The 16,520-nt window shown below is 42.9% G+C and overlaps 1 protein-coding gene across 2 annotated transcripts in view; it reads right to left on the bottom strand.

Moving 5' to 3' along the window:
* The window catches only part of TSPAN14 (tetraspanin 14), a 140,540-nt gene extending 125,093 nt beyond the window's left edge, over nucleotides 1-15,447 (bottom strand). Inside the window, exon 1 of one of the 2 annotated variants that reach the window (XM_030203276.1) lies at nucleotides 15,307-15,447. The gene's annotated coding sequence lies outside the window, so the exon portion shown is untranslated. Of the gene's footprint in view, nucleotides 1-15,020; nucleotides 15,199-15,306 lie in introns of those variants that run through there. The other variant, XM_030203277.1, reaches the window with a different exon arrangement.
* Between the last annotated feature and the right edge of the window lie 1,073 nt (nucleotides 15,448-16,520).

Below are 16,520 nucleotides of genomic sequence, written 5' to 3'. Positions count from 1 at the left end.
GAGGGGGGAAGAAAAAGAGAAGAATAATTTTTGGATATGGGGAGGGACAGATGCTATAGGGAGTGGAGGAAGAAAGTTAATGCAGAGGGGCAAGAGAGGGAGAATTACTGGACATGGGTGTGGAGGGGTTGGAAGGGAGAGATGCAGTAAAGGGGTGGCGAGGAGCAAGAAAGGGAGAAACCTTGCATATGGTAGACATGCCAAGTCACACAAGTCACACGCATTAGGCGTGTGATACATGCATTGGACCCCCTTCTCCAGCTCACATGCACAAGTGCCCTTTTCTCCAGCATTGGCACTTTGCGTTCCCCCTCCCTCTGTGGTAAGGAAGCAATCTCCTTTCCCCGGTTTGGCAACACTACCTCTCTCTCTTTCACCCCGCCCCCGATCCTTTAAGCATCTCACCTAGCTCACAGGCAGCGGCAGTAGCAGCGCTGAGAATGGGCTGCATCAGCCAGCCCACAGAACCTTCCCTCTGCCAGTCCCACCTCCTCCTGATTAGAATCAGAAGGGGGGGACCGGCAGAGGGAAGGTCTTGCAGGCCAGTCAACACATTCTCAGCATGCTGCTTCTGCCACTGCCAGCAATCTAAGGTGAAACACTTAAAGGACCAGGGAGCGAATGAGAGTGTTGCTGAACCCAGGAAGGGAGAGTGCGCTAAATGATGCCAGGATCTACAGGAGAAGAGGGGGAAATACTGCACCCAAGGGGTGGGAGTGTGGGAGGACAGGATGCCAGGACCTGTCGGGGGGGGGGGGGGGGGAGGAAGAGAGAGAAATACTGGACTCTCACATAGGGTAGGGGCAGGAAAGAGAGAGAGGAACATTTGTTGAATTCCCAAGGAGGGTGGCAGGAGGAAGGGAAAGGGAAAGATGTTGGACCCTGGGGAAGGGGCAGAAGGGAGGGAAGAAAGAAGGAAGGAGAGATGGTGGACATGGGGAGAGATAAGGATATAGAGGACAGAGGAACAATGCTGGACATGTGAGGGGATAGGGATACAGAGGGATGATGCTGGACAGGGCAAGAAAGTGGGCGTTAAACATGGTGCAAGGTTGGAGTAGCAACACAGGAAATACTGGACAGGGTGGATAGCAACACAGAGGGAAGATGGATGGTGGACACAGAGAGAAGAAATGCCAAATGGATAGTCTCTGATAAGACAGAGGAAAGCAGAAACCAGAGACTGGGACCAACACAATAAGAAAAATAAAATGACCAAAGGTAAAAAAAAAAAAAAAAAAAAAAAGAATGTTATTTTCTATTTATTGATTGGAATATGTCTAGTTCTGGCAGATGCACATTCCAAAAAGTTTTAAACATGGCTAGGGCCCGCAAGAAAAATCTCGCTCATTGCGGTGGTACATCTCCAGCACTGCTGTGGTAAATCTCCAGCATTGTGGTGGGCCACCCTTGGCTTCTCTGTGCATAATAGGCTAGAGGTTCTCAGTCAGAAGTTGCTGTCCACTCACTTTCTATGTAGACATGGCTAAAAGCAGTTCAGAGTCTAACTGACCTCTCTGATTTTGTTTCAACTTATGTCAGTAAACAGGTAGTGGAGAACCCTGGAAGTACTACCCTGGAGCACTGCTACGGTTGCAGTTAAACCTGTAGTGCCTTGGGGGGAGGGGCAGGGTAAAGGGTCATGGATTTGACATACTGCCTTTCTGTGGTACAACCAAAGCAGTTTACATTTATTATATGCAGGTAATTTCTGTGCCCCTAGTGGGCTCACAATCTAAGTTTTTGTACCTGGGGCTATGAAGAGTTAAATGACTTGCCCAGAACCACAAGAAGCCACAGTGGGAATTTAGCCCAGTTCCCCAGGTTCTCAGCCCACTGCTCTAACCATTAGGCTACTCCTCAATGTTAGTCATGGAGAGGCTCAGGGCAGAATTTGGGAGCAGGCCTCAAAGTCACATCAGAAGAAAATGCAGCCTGCTACTTTGGCCAGGTCAGGTTCCCTTCTGGCATAAGAGCCCAGGGCAACTGCCCTGTTTGCATCCCCTCAATTCTGTTGCCTCACTTCTGCTGCAATTTTAGTGATAAGGCCGCATACCAACCCTCCCCAAACTTCCTCCCCCAAAAGTTATGTTATGTTTTCCTTGCCCACCTCTAGGGCTTAATACCTCAGGTTCATTAGCAGAACTGTAAGAATCCCATTACAGAGGCATCTGAAGGATGGCACTCTAAGGCTCTGACAGTTAACGTACAATAAACTACAAATCACAGCTTACAAAAGATTTTGATGAATACAGTAAGATGCTTTGCGTTTTTCCCTAACAGGGATTAAGTCACATTCCTTGCGCCAGTCCTCTCAAAACATTGTGACTTGCTCACTTAACCATGGCCCACCCTGGCCTAGGCCACTCAGGTGCCTGATCACCTGAGCTCAAGAGGTAAGAAGTGCAGCACAGGCCTATCTGTCCCTGGGTCAGCGATGAGAGAAGAAAAGGGGGGAAGAGAGCAAAAGAAGTTGTTCTGGTAACAGAACCCAAACTTAAGCAAAGCCTAGTTACATTACAGGGCCTTCTCTGAGAAGCAGGATAAGATTGTTCTCATGAATGCACACACACACAAACACACAAACAAAAACCCAAGTAAATAGCAGTTCAGTGAACTGGCATGAGAAGCAGATGCAAGGAAGTACATTACACCAGCCAGGAGCTCTTGGGGAGATGGGCCTCTCAGTCACTGCACAAACATGACCCTTCTGGTCAGACTCAGGATGCAACACTTATCAAGCTCTGGAGGGAGTTCAAACTGGGCTAAACAAGGGCTATAAAAAAAAAAAAGGGAGAAATGCCCTGGGCCTCACAAACCAACAGAAGTCTGTTCCAACTGAGGCAGAAGCCTAGATGACCGGGAAGAAACTGCAGGATCAAAAATGTTTAAAATGTCACAACAAAGGAACCGTATGAAAATGAAATACCTGGCACTTCAATTAAAGATTAAAAGGGAGAAGGGAAAACAAATACACACCTTATGTCAACCATTGGATTCTGTTATTTTGTTTACTGAACAGCAGCTACAGATTACAAGCTGACCAGCCTCTGAAATCCACTGGCTGGGATTCACTTTTACTAGACCAACACGATAATTATTCAATAATGATGAACTTGCGTATTCCTATCATACAAAACATAACAGAAAGTACCAGAAGCCTTCAAAATAGGGACATAAATCCTTTAATCATATGTGTTGGTGAAAATCCTTGGATAGACCCAACACAGGCCGTGTTTCGGCGCTTAGCGCCTGCGTCAGGGGTCACGAAGAGTAGCAGAAAGCGTGCGGCAGTGTTGTTCAACTTCACTGACTCCATTACTGAAGGAGAGCGTCTCTTTACTAGAGAATCTGTTTTGCTGATTTTTTGCGAAGGACAAGACAACGTCGCAGCATTTTGCTTCCAACCACTTTGTTGAGTTGAACAACAATGCTGTACGCTTTCTGCTACTCTTCGTGACCCCTGACGCAGGCGCTAGGCGCCAAAACACGGCCCGTGTCGGGTCTATCCAAGGACTGTTTCACCAACACATATGATTAAAGGATTTATGTCCCTATTTTGAAGGCTCCTGGAACTTTCTGTTTTGCTTTTTGGACTTTTGTTTGTACTTTGCTCCCTCTCTGTGCTGTATTAACATACAAAACATAGCAGTTGACAATTTTACAAGTAGAATTACCTAGCTAATAGAAGAAGCAATATAAGGATTTCAAAGTCAACTGTTTTGAAGTCTATAGGAGATCATAGGGTTTTGTTTTGTTTTTGTGGGGGGTATTAGAGCAGAAGCAGCAATACTTAAAGATTAAATAATTTAGCTGGCCATCCTGAGGGGCTTGACTTACCAACTTTCTATAGAGAGAGAATGGAAGAAAAGCATAAATGAATCAGAACGAGAAAGACTCTGCGCTCCTTTTACAAAGCTGTGCTAGTGATTCCAGCGAGTCAAATGTGATGTAGCCATTCAATATGGGCTTCGTTGCATTTGCAGTGCCGGAATCGCTAGCGTAGGCTCTGGAAAAGGAGCCCTCAATATTCCAATTGATATAAATTCCTGGAGAGTTAGCACCAAGTTCCTTTTAATTCTCCCACAACCACTCAGCATTAGAAATGAGAAACCTTCCCCACAGAATCATATAAAAGCATAAATATACTGCAGACAGCTGGAACAGGAGCTGAAGAGCTGAAAACTTTACAAATAAGCATGACCATAACAACCTAAATCAAAATGCAATTAATAACAAGTTAACAGGGCAACAATAAAGGAGACCTAGGAATAAGAAACAAGAAAACCACTAAGGCAAAGAAAGGATAGCACTCTGCTGCTCTTTAAAAAAAAAGAATGAGTCCAATATGCAAAAATATTTGGCAGGACAGGCTCCTGCCCGGTTAAATCTTGCTGGGCGCTTAAGGAGGGGATATTCCAAGGGTGGGCAACCTCAGTCCTCAACTCAGTTGGGTTTTCAGAATTTCCCAATTAATATGTATGAGATCTATTTGCATGCACTTCCTCCATTGTATGCAAATAGATCTCATGCATATTTATTGGGGGAATCCTGAAAACTCAACTGAGTTGCAGTCCTCCAGGACAGAGATTGCCCATCCCTGGGATAGTTAGCAACACTTATAAACTGTGCAGTGCTGCCAAATATCCCCCCTCTGGCCATCTGGACCCAGAAATTATACAGTTACCAGCAAGGTGCCCACATAGCTAACCAGGCAAGTATGACCATTTAAATAGCTGTCCTAACTTTGCCCAGTTAGTTATGCGGATACGGCACTGACTATTCGCCTTACTCGCATAACGTAAGGGCAGGGGTCCTCAAATCCAGTCCTCAAGGTCTATAACCCTGCCTGGGTTTCAAGATTTACACAATTAATATGTAGGAGATCTATCTGCATGCAATGGAAGCAGTGAATGCATATAGATCTCATACATATTCACTGTGGAAATCCTGAAAATCATGCTGGGTTGTGGACCTCGAGGACTGGATTTAAGGACTCCTGCTTAAGGGTATCACAGCAAGTATCAGGACAGAGCCCGGCATTAAATATCTGGGTCTAAACCAACCAGTGGCTGTGAGCATTTATTCAGAATCAAGCACATCCAACATCTAACAACAAAATATCAAGTCTAGACAAGATCTTCAAACATAGCAGAACAATAATCAAAGACAACAAACAGCAAAGAGCTAGATAACATTTGATCCCATTTTTGATTTGTGAAAATACTCCCTCACCTTCCCCCTCATTACCCTAGTCCCTGTTCAAAGCAACAATGTGTATCCAAAATCACCCCTTTTCCCTCTCTAACCCTACCACCCTGAACGTAAACAAACACGAAGATGACCCCAGGTCATCTCAGAGTGATATCTAATATTCCCACCTCATCCACTCCTAACCAAGCAGAGAACCCCTAAAATACCCCAGGTATGATGGTACCTACTTAAGTAACACCCTGAAATCTATTCAATACTGCACTTCTTACTTTATGGGATTTTTTTTGCAAGTAGCATCTCCAGATAGACATGAAATCCTTTCTGCCCTTTGGAGAATTCCTAACAGCCCTTGCCTCCCACTACATAAGGGCATGCAGTCTATTTCTCCAATAACAAAAAGAGGTGGGGGGGTCTCCTCCTGCATCCAGTGCTTAAGTATGCACTTCTACCCCAATGCATAGGCTTTACTCAGTAATAAATGTGAATTTTTGTCAGAGATCCCATATGCCTCCCATTTATTCAACAAGACTCGAGGACCAAAAAGAATCCCTAAATATCGAAGTGGCCTCCAAAATGCTAGAATGCCACATCGACAAAAAGCACGGAAAAAGGTATTCTCCCCTCCCCCGACATTCAGAGCATTGACGTATTTTTATTTTTAACACTCACCGCCATCAGCTGAATATTGATGAAAATGTCTTTTCTAAAAAATTATATAAGTTTCTAGAGCCATAATGAACAGAAAACTCACCATTCATTGCCTAGCAGTCTGCAAACCTCCTCAGCTGGACAGATTTGGGGCAGATTTAGATTAATGCTGCATAGTGACAGGCCCAGAAAAAAATCTGTCTAACACAGGGGAGGAAAGGATTAATTTCCTGGCTAGAGCTCTTCTTCAAATATTGGTTTAAGGGATGTATCCAACCTAGGGCTATGCTGCACTATTGTGAGCTAGCACCACAAGAGAGCAAACTTCTGAAGTCAAATACACCGAACAGCCGCTTTAAAAAAATACTGCAGCCACATTTATGCCTCTCACCGATCACATCTGTTGGAAACAGGCACTAAGTGGAGCACATAAATGTTTTAAAGCATCAAATTTGTCATTCTGACACTGTGCAATTTTTCAGCTGAGAGGAAAAGTTGTTCCAGTGCAGCAGAACATTTCTGGCAACTGCTCCTGCTCCAGACTCAGTTCAGCCTTAAGCAACAGGGCATATGATTATTTATTTATTTATTTATATTTATTCTCATATCCCACATTATCCAAAAAGCAAATTTCAGTTCAATGTGGCTTACAATAAAACAGTGTATATAACAGTATACATATGTTGTGTTTTGACATTTTGAGAGTATATCATCTTTGCACTGAGAAATTTTTAATTTGAAATTATTCCCGGGCATTATCATGCTATAGATTTGCAGCTTTTTTTTTTGTATACATTTATATTATTCTTTTATTACATTACAGTTAGTTTACTTATAGCCCGCCAATACCAGTAATAGAGTTCATAGCGGGTTGCAAGTAAGATACTAGATCCAAGCACAAATAGGATCAAATAAAATTAATCTTGTATAGAACCGTTAAATTTGAAAGGAAACTAGGGCAGAGCGGGGGGAGGGTGTGGGAGGGTTTTTTTTCCCCACAAAACAAAATGGGATCATGTGTTATCCAGCTTTTCCTTTATGATGTCTTTGCTTATCATTATGCTGTTTGCTTACTGTTAGTGCTCTTTGTTTACACATCTTGTCTCATTGTTCGATGTTTGATCCTGAATAAAAATCGTTAAATCGTAGGATGTAACAAAATTAATCCAAAATTACCACAAGCCACAATTTCACAGCATCCATAAACTTACAAAAACAAACAAGCACTTATAGGCTGCACATACCCAAAATTTAATTCAGTACGGCAAACCCTATAACATACATAATATATGATACGAACTGAAATAACCAAGCTATTAATAGCTTTTAAGAGATCAAACAAACTCATAACATATGTTCTGTAGCTTACAAAGAATTGAGCAAACCCTAAAACTTACATGATCAAAGCCTTACAGTTATCACAGTTCCAAAAATTCACTATACTATAAATTCCGAAATTACATATTCACAATACTTTGACATATTCAATAAAATACAAAATGACAAACTGAAGGGCTGTTGAGAAAGCAAACTGACTTGGAAGGACAAATAGGAAAAATTTCTCAACATCAAGCATTAACTTCAGGGGATCGAATATTAATTCATAGGAAACTAGAGAATCTTGAAAATCAATCAAGAAACCTGAATGTAAGATTGCTAAATTTTTGCAAAGTCTAAATTTGTCACTCCCAAGGATATGTTTGCAAAATTCTTGAAAGAAGTATATAAATACCCTGAGCAATCATTACCCCCACTACCAAAAATTCATTATCTGGAAATGAAAGCTACCCCACAACAGGCTATTTCTAAATCTAATTCACCTGAGAAGTTGGACTTAACTAACTTACTGGAGCAATCAATGGATAATACAGAGACTAGACCAACCTTAATTGTAACATTTGTTTTCCTACAAGATAAAGAATCTTTAATGAGACTTTATTTCAAAAATATTCACCCAGATTTTAAAGGAAGCAAGGTCTCTATATTTCCAGATATTGCACGATGGACACAGCAGAGGCGAAAAAAATTCCTGGATATGAAACAGGAATCTCTAGCTACTGGGGCGGTCTTCCAGTTACGATTTCCGTGTAAATGCATGTTGATATTCAAGGAGAAAAAATATATATTCTTTGAACCTGAACAATTGCGGTCCTTCCTTGATAAGAAGAGGAACCAAGTTCCAACCCAAACGCCGAGTCCCGAAAAAAATTTAGGAACCGCTGATCGTATTCCTTTAACCTACTTATTGTTATGCTAACTTCCTTTGGCTTATATACCACTACTACTACTACTATTTAGCATTTCTATAGCGCTACAAGGCGTACGCAGCGCTGCACAAACATAGAAGAAAGACAGTCCCTGCTCAAAGAGCTTACAATCTAATAGACAAAAAATAAAGTAATCAAATCTATTAATGTGTACAGGAAGGAGGAGAGGAGGGTAGGTGGAGGTGAGTGGTTACAAGTGGTTACGAGTCAAAAGCAATGTTAAAGAGGTGGGCTTTCAGTCTAGATTTAAAGGTGGCCAAGGATGGGGCAAGACAGGAAGTTTATTCTGAATGTGCTGAACTCATTTGCTGGCATACCTGCATGGTTACACATCTCTCTCTCTAATTTCACACCTTGATAAATAGAAGTAGTATATGCCTGTCTTTCAGTACAAGCTACATGGTAACAAAGACCGCACTACTACTACTACTTAACATTTCTAGAGCGCTACTAGGGTTATGCAGCGCTGTACAAAATAAACAAAGAAGGACGGTCCCTGCTCAAAGGAGCTTACAATCTAAAGAACGAAATGTCAAGTTGGGCAGTCTAGATTTCCTGGGTAGAGGTGTAGAGGTTAGGTGCCGAAGGCGACGATGAAGAGGTGGGCTTTAAGCAGAGATTTGAAGATGGGCAGGGAGGGGGCCTGGCGTATGGCCTCGGGGATATACCATCTTGAGTCTACCATTTTTATTAGTGGACTATAATTCCATTTCTCAAGGCTAATATCTTTGTAATAAGGTTCTTTATACGTTTCTTTTTGATGTTTGAAATGGATGTATCTATTCAAAGAGGCGTATCTTTGTTTAAATTTGAATTTAATAAAGAGATTTAAATAATACTAATGAAAAAAAAATAAAAAATAAAATACAAAATGACCAAGTCTTACATTTCTACAAAACCACTCAAGTGATATAGATCTCTAATATTTCTTTAACGATATTTATACATCTGGTTCATACTCAACTGCATGATGTACTTCTTTCAATATTTTATATGATCTCATAGCCTTTATAATCATGTCTAAACTATACCCTAATACTTATCACCAGTTCCAGTATCCAGAGTGTGCCTTGGAGAACCAGCCAGCAAAGCTTTCTGAAAAATGGTTTTGCATATATTGAGTGATACTGTAAGAGTTCCCTGATGACGCAGTTAGCGAAACATGAGCCCATGTTTGAGATTCTAATCAGTTGGGAACATCAGTCAAACTCTGTATTTAAAGAATAATTATTGAAGAACTATGTCCGACTGACTGAAATAGAAAATAATGGATAGATTTTGTGGAACTCAATCAGCAGTCATCGAATGGTAAATAACATTCTCAAGATACAGGAATTGGTGATAAATATTTGGGTATAGTTTAGAGATGATTGTTAAGGATATGAGCTCATATAAAATATTAAAAGTACATCATGCAGTTGAGTATGAACCAGATGTATAAACATATTTAAAGAAATATTAAAGATCTATATCACTTGAGTGGTTTTGTAGAAATGTAAGACTTGGTCATTTTGTATTGTTTTATTGAATAAGTTAATAAAGTATTGTGAATATGTAATTTTGGAATTTAAAGTGAGTTTCTATAGTGAATTTTTGGTTTAGATTACCATTAGGAGACTGAATGTTGTTGAAGTCCTTCAGCTGAAATATTGTTTAAGTTATCACAGTTCAACATAATGCGAACTTCTGAATAGCAAAGTTTTTAATACTTTTCAAAAAATCATATAATTAAACTCATAACGTATATTGTTCGGCAACACATATTTTGCTACTCGATAAGGAACTGTTAAGGACAATTCCGTCACAAATTGTACATTGGGGTGAAAGAGAACTGAAGCCTCAAATAACATCTAGAGGTGCTGACAATTCATAAGTACAGAAACTAAATTTACCGTACTCTGCAGCACTTGGCCGTGTAAGATTAAAAAGACCAAAAATTGAGCATGCCTCCATCAGAAGCCAGTGGAGTTTACAAAACAATGGCCTGGCACTTTCAAATCTAGTAGTTTCGTATATCAGTCGGGCTGCTGTCTTCCTTCTCTTGGATGGACACATGACATACCAGGTCTCAACAAAGTTTCTTAGGATCTAGGAGCCAGACTTGAATGACTGGAATTTTTTTTTTTATTTATGCACATTTATAAGTTGCATAGCAAGTTAGTTGTTGAAGTGGTACTCCAGGGAGAATTCTACACTACTGCGCAATGCAGAATTTGGGCAGAATTCTCAACCTCCACAGACTGCGCACAATTCTGTGCAGTCTGCTGCCGCTGCAATGCAGTGCAGCACAGATGCTTTGTTTCTGTCTCCCTCCCTGCATACACATCACTTCATGGTGGCTTCTGCCTTCTCTACCACCTTGGTGCCCGGCAGTTCCATTAATATGCCATGGGGCTCAAAAGAACAGTCGGGCCCGGGTGCGGCAGAGGAGCAGGAAGCATCTCGATGTGTGGCTGTGTAGCTCCTCCTTGCGCTGGAATGGTGTGTGTGCGCCTTGTTGGGGGGGGGGGTCTGTGTACCATTGGTGGGGGAAGGACTGCAATTGGGGTGGTCTGTGCCAAGGGAGGGCTGGGGGTTGGACACAAGTGGATGGTGGGGTGTGTCACAAGAGAAAGGGGAAGAGACATGATATACCGCCTTTCTGTGGTTACAATCAAAGCAGTTTACATACTATATACAGGTACTTATTTGTACCTGTGACAATGGAGGGTTAAGCGACTTGCCCAGAGTCACAAGGAGCTGCAGTGGGAATCAAACCCAGTTCCCCAGGATCAAAGTGGGTGAGAGGGTTAAAGAAAGGTGGGGGGGGGCCTGGAGAAAGGTGGATGGTGTGAGTATGCGTCATAGTGCTTGGGGATCGACGGAACAGGGGTCTTGCTGGAAGTGGCAGTGAAGGCTGAGGGATGGGGAGAGAGAACTCTAGAAGGCTGTTTCCCTATCCCACCACCACAGCATGGACATCCAGGTCTTCGCTCCCTCCCTCCTCCCCATCCACCCAGTGCTCTCTTCCTTCTTCCCCCCAAAGCACACAAATACCCATTTCTTGCTCCATCCCCTCTCCCACATTACACATATACCCAGCACTGCCTCCCTTCCCCCACCACCCCACATAGCACAGAGACACCCAGTTTTCACTCCCCTACCCCGCAGCATCACGGGCACTCAACCATCACATTATCTCAACCCTACCTTGCAGAAACACAAGCTCCCAACCATCATACTCTTTCCCCCCCCCCAACTGCAGCAACACAGGCACCGAACCCATACCCTCTGCTTTTGTAGCTCGAACGGGTGCTGCCTTGAGGTAGTGCGGCAAAACCCAGGCTACAGGCCCGAACTGTTAGTCACCATGGCAACCTGGCGCCTGGGGTTTGTCGAGCCATGAGCATATATAATGCTGCACTAGTCCAGATGTGCCACTATTAGTGTCTGAACTACAAGCTGAAATAGTCTGTCGTTCTCCGCAAAGATCATCAATGCGCAAACTGTGTGAAATATAAGTTTTGATTAAATAAATTAAACCACTTGCACCAGGTTTTTTTTTTTTACACGTCAGATTATACTCAAATATAACAGATACTATGTCAATTTGTGTCCTAGTGGCTGGAGAAAGGAGGGAGAGGGAATTATGGTCAAGAGTGCAACTAGCTCCGTCACAGCAATGACCAGAATAGATGCAATATACAGAAAAAAAAACCAAAAATAGTTGTGAATTGAAGGTTCATCCAAGCCATGGTTCTGACTGAGTTGGAAGTACAACAGAGCAGACACAAACACCAAAACATCTGTGTGACAGAGACTTATACAGGGACCAATATAATAAAGTTGTGTGTTAAAGCACACAGAAAATCTGTTGTTTCTTAATGCATTGCAAAAACAAACCTATGTGTTGCTACCAATGCTGCAAACTTAGGGCTCAGTTTACTAAGGTGCGCTAGTGTTTTTAGCACTAAAAATTAGCACGCACTAACTATGTAAATGCACATAGGAATTTTATGGGCATCTACACAGTTAGCGAGCGCTAAAAAAAACTAAAGCGCCTCTAGCGCAGCTTAATAAACAGGGCCCTTAATGCCATATGGCATTTTTAAAAATAGCACACGTACATATGGAAAAATCTGCACACAAACCCACAGTAATATGTGCATAATTTCTGCACCAGGTCTTTCTGTGCACACTATTCACTTCATCTCAGCAAGGATTGGTCCCTTGACAGTGAAGGGACCAATCCTCATTTAGGATTTAATACAGAATGGAGACATTGATCCCTTCACAGACAAGGGACCAATCATTGCTGAGGTGTAGTGAATGAATAAATATTAAGCATCTGCTGAGGCAGCATTTAATATTCAGCCATGCGAGGAGGAATCCGCCTCTCCTCAACTTGTTTTTTTTTAAGTGAACATTTATTAACATTAGAGGACTGGTCAACATTCAGCCGGCAGTTGGCTGTTTTTTTTCTCAACAGCTAACTGTCGCTAGCTAAATTAGACTTGGAATGCTAGGCCATGTCCAAGCACAGACATTGAATATCCAGAAAAGTCATGACTGGAACCTGCAGTAGAGGATCTGTCACATCCTCATAACCCCCCACTGGTCCAAAAAAAAAAACCCTTTCCAATCCCCCCCCCCCCCCATTCTGTTTCCCAACACTCTCTTGGGAGTTTAGCTCTCTTGCTGATATCCCCAGCTCCACAATTCCTCCTCCCTCCCGCCCCCCAGGACTTCCCTGAAGGTGATCCCTGGTAGTCCAACGCAGTGTTTCCCAAGTCCGGTCATGGAGTACCACTTGTCAGTCAGATTTTCAGGATATCCACAATGAATATGCATGAAAGAGATTTGCATATAATGGAGGCAGTGCATGCAAATCAAGTTGATGCATATTCATTGTGAATAGTCTGAAAACCTGACTGGCAAGGGGTACTCCAGGACCGGACTGTCTATGACAGTGATTCTCAAATGCTGAAACGTGACTGGTTAAGTGTGCCCCAAGGGCTGGGTTGAGGCAGGAGTGGTCCCCTTCCACTCATGCCTTGTCTGCCTCCAGGTTCAAAATGGCGGCACTAACCTCTAGCAGTAGTTTTGCAGTACTAATGAAAGGGATCAGCGCCACCATTTTGAACCTGGAGCCAGAGGGGGGAGCAGGCCACTCCTGCCCCATCTCACTACAGTATCAGGGATCAGAAATGGGGTATCAGATCGAGAAACCAGGGGGACAAGAACCGGAACCAGGAGGGGTCAGGGAAAGGGTGGGAAATCAATCAGTGACCCGGAAGTTATGCAGGTGCTGGGCAATATTTAATGCTGGCACCCGCAGAGCTAAGGGGCAAAAGATAGGGCAGTCTATCTGGCCCACTTAGCTACACAGGCACCAACACTGAATATGGCCTGTACCTGCATAAACGCCAGCTCCCCTGTGACTCCACCCGGACATCGCTCGGATTCTGACTGTGTAGTCCGAGCCAATATTCAGAGGCACTCCCCAGTTAAGTGCTGTACGGCTGAATATTTACAGACAGCCTGCTTGGCATGGTTTAAACAGCCAGGAGCCTTCCCTGTCTGCTTAAACCATTCTGAATATCAACCCCATATTTTTATAAGGAATGGAATTACACAAAAGAATCATCCGCAGTTTTTAAAAAAAATAAAGAGAGTTAGGGGAGCCAGAAGAATCATTGGGTAAATCATGCTGACGCATGAAGCTCGCCAGCAACCTTTACTTTTCTCCATCTCAGATCAGGAGTTAAATCCCCAGCACTAAAACACTATGGAGTGAGCCTTCAGGGCTTGTACACACTTCACTGCAGATCCACAGAAGACAAAGGGCCCTGCATAGGTCAGTCGCTAAGCTCTACACATACAGATGTGTGCACAACACAGCACTAAACAGAGTATATAATTAAGTTTCCCTTATTACGTCAGCCTCACTAAAGTGAAGAAAACTACAGTAATAAAGCAGAAGCTGCCTACCGACGAGACCGAGCAGCAGGTTCATAACTAGAAAGCGAAGTTCAAATCCAAATTCCCCACTCACATGCTTTGTGACCTTGGGCAAATCATTTTGGGGCTCTTGTACTAAAGGTTAACGCAAACTGACAGAATCAGCATATGCTAAGAAACCCATTTTATACCTATGGGCTTCATAGCATTTAGCACACGCTAACCTTGAGTACAAAGGCCCCTTTATCTTCTGTAGATCATCGCCTCCTTTGGGAAGGGAGTTATTGTCCATGAATATTTATAATGCTATGCCACCTTGAGCAATATTTAGAAAACTAATAACAAGCTAATGTGACAGTCTGGTGGCACCTTTAAGGACAATGCATGTGGGCTCTGTGCCAGAGCCAGTGGTTGGGAGGCAGGGATAGTGCTAGGCAGACTTATACGGTCTGGGCCCTGAAAATGACAGATACAAATCAAGGTAAGGTATACACAAAAAGTAGCACATATGAGTTTATCTTGTTGGGCAGACTGGATGGACCATGCAGGTCTTTTTCTGCCGTCATCTACTATGTTACTATGACCCCACAGCCAGTCAGCTTTTTAGGATATCCAGAAAGGAATATGTATGACATTAATCTGCATATGGTTCTCTGTCATGCATACTCATTGTGGCTATCTTGAAAAGTGGACTCCAGGCCAGTTTGGAAAGTCCAAGGCTTAACTAATTTACTGAGGCATGAGCATTAACGGATAACAGTCAATCGGGGGGGGGGGGGGGGGGGGGGGGGGGGGAGGGAGGGAACACTCCTGTCCTCAGAAGCCTATGCCTCAAGAAACGGATTAGTCCATACGAGGCTAATTAAAGTCTCGAAGCACATTTCACAAAACGCTGATCCCGACACCAGGAGGCTGAAGAAAAGGCTTTCCAGACAAAACATCTGAACTTACAAAGTAGCAAGTTTCAGCCTCAGCCCGGCGAGCGAAAATGTGCTGTTCCCATGCTGTACACACAAAAGGTCCGGGGAAAAAGATCGGATGCTGCGTGTTATACGCAAACCGCCCACAAAATAAAACAAACTGCAGCTTGATAGCCAGCACCTAAACAAGCAGTACAGGAAGAAAGAGCAAGGTTGAGCTTCCCCGAGCTGTGCACAGCAGCTCAGGCACGAAACTTTCCCATCCTCCAGAGATCAAATGAGTCAGAAAACTTTAGTTTAAAGCAGCTGAAACTTACCGATCGCCCTTAGCAGGACCCAGGACACCGCCTTCCCATAGAGAGAGAGACAGACAGACAGACAGAACGAAAAAGAAGTAGGCGGCAGGACGCCTGACTGCAACACAGGAAACAGATAGCAAAAGCCACCCCACCCCCCACTCTTACTGCAGCACCTCCATTCCGACAACACAGGAAACAAACAGCAAAAGCGCCCCACCCCCTACTCTCATTGCAACACCTCCAGGGCAGCCCCGGATTGTGACGTCACAGTTATGGGCATGCGGAAGGGTGCAGGGAATCAAGGAGATTTAATAGACAGGAGAGGAAGTGATCTTATGTAGTCCACTGTAAGCAAGGAAGCCAATTAGGTTAATCTCTTTTTCCACTCCTCCGCGCTGCCGTCATCCCTAGTACACTCAAAACAAAGCAAGCAAACCTATGAGCTGCTGCATCCACGTTGTCGTCGTTCTTTATTGTGTTGGTCCATCTGTAAAGCTGTTTCAGTTGGATAGGCAGTGCCGTTTTTTTTTTTTACTTATTGGCCAGATTTTTAATTTATTTAAAAGCTTCCCATATGTAGATATAAATATCATGAAATAACAATTGACTAACACCAAGGACCCTGTTTACTAAGCTGCAGTATAAGCGCGTTAGCATTTTTAATGCACATTAATGAGATACACGTGTTAACTGTGTGCGTGCCTACAATATCCTTATAGGTGCCTACATGGTTAGCACGCGCTTTAATTGTATGCGCCATAAACAGTAACGCTCCTTAGTAAACAATCCTAAAACAGTTTCAACAATTATTATAGCTGGTAGCAATTTTAAACTGTATTTTGTGCTCATTTTTCTACACTAAAATCTAAATAAATAAATAAATACACTGTATACAATACAGATGGCCAAATTTCAGTGAGGATATCCTGTTTCCTGATGGGTTCATCTTAACTGTTGTTGTACTCTGCCTTGGGAAGCCTGGTATTATAAAGATGATGGAATATATTGAAATTAAATGGAAATAAAATTAAACTCTCCATTCATTGGGGCACATAGAATCACATCTTCATCTATTTTGTAGAAGTTTACCTTTCAGATACACAAATGGATTATTCTGTTTTGAACATAGAGGCACTTTTATTGTTATTACTCAGGGCTTGCAAATTATTCTGCCGGTTCAAGATCCAGTGATCGGGGTTTCCTCCAGCTAATGCATGCTGTGCCTCATCGGA

The sequence above is a fragment of the Microcaecilia unicolor genome, chromosome 5 (genome assembly GCF_901765095.1).
Source record: "Microcaecilia unicolor chromosome 5, aMicUni1.1, whole genome shotgun sequence".
Taxonomy (NCBI): Eukaryota; Metazoa; Chordata; class Amphibia; order Gymnophiona; family Siphonopidae; genus Microcaecilia; species Microcaecilia unicolor.
Note: the sequence above shows the minus strand (reverse complement) of the source record. Positions and strands in the feature narration are given on the sequence as shown.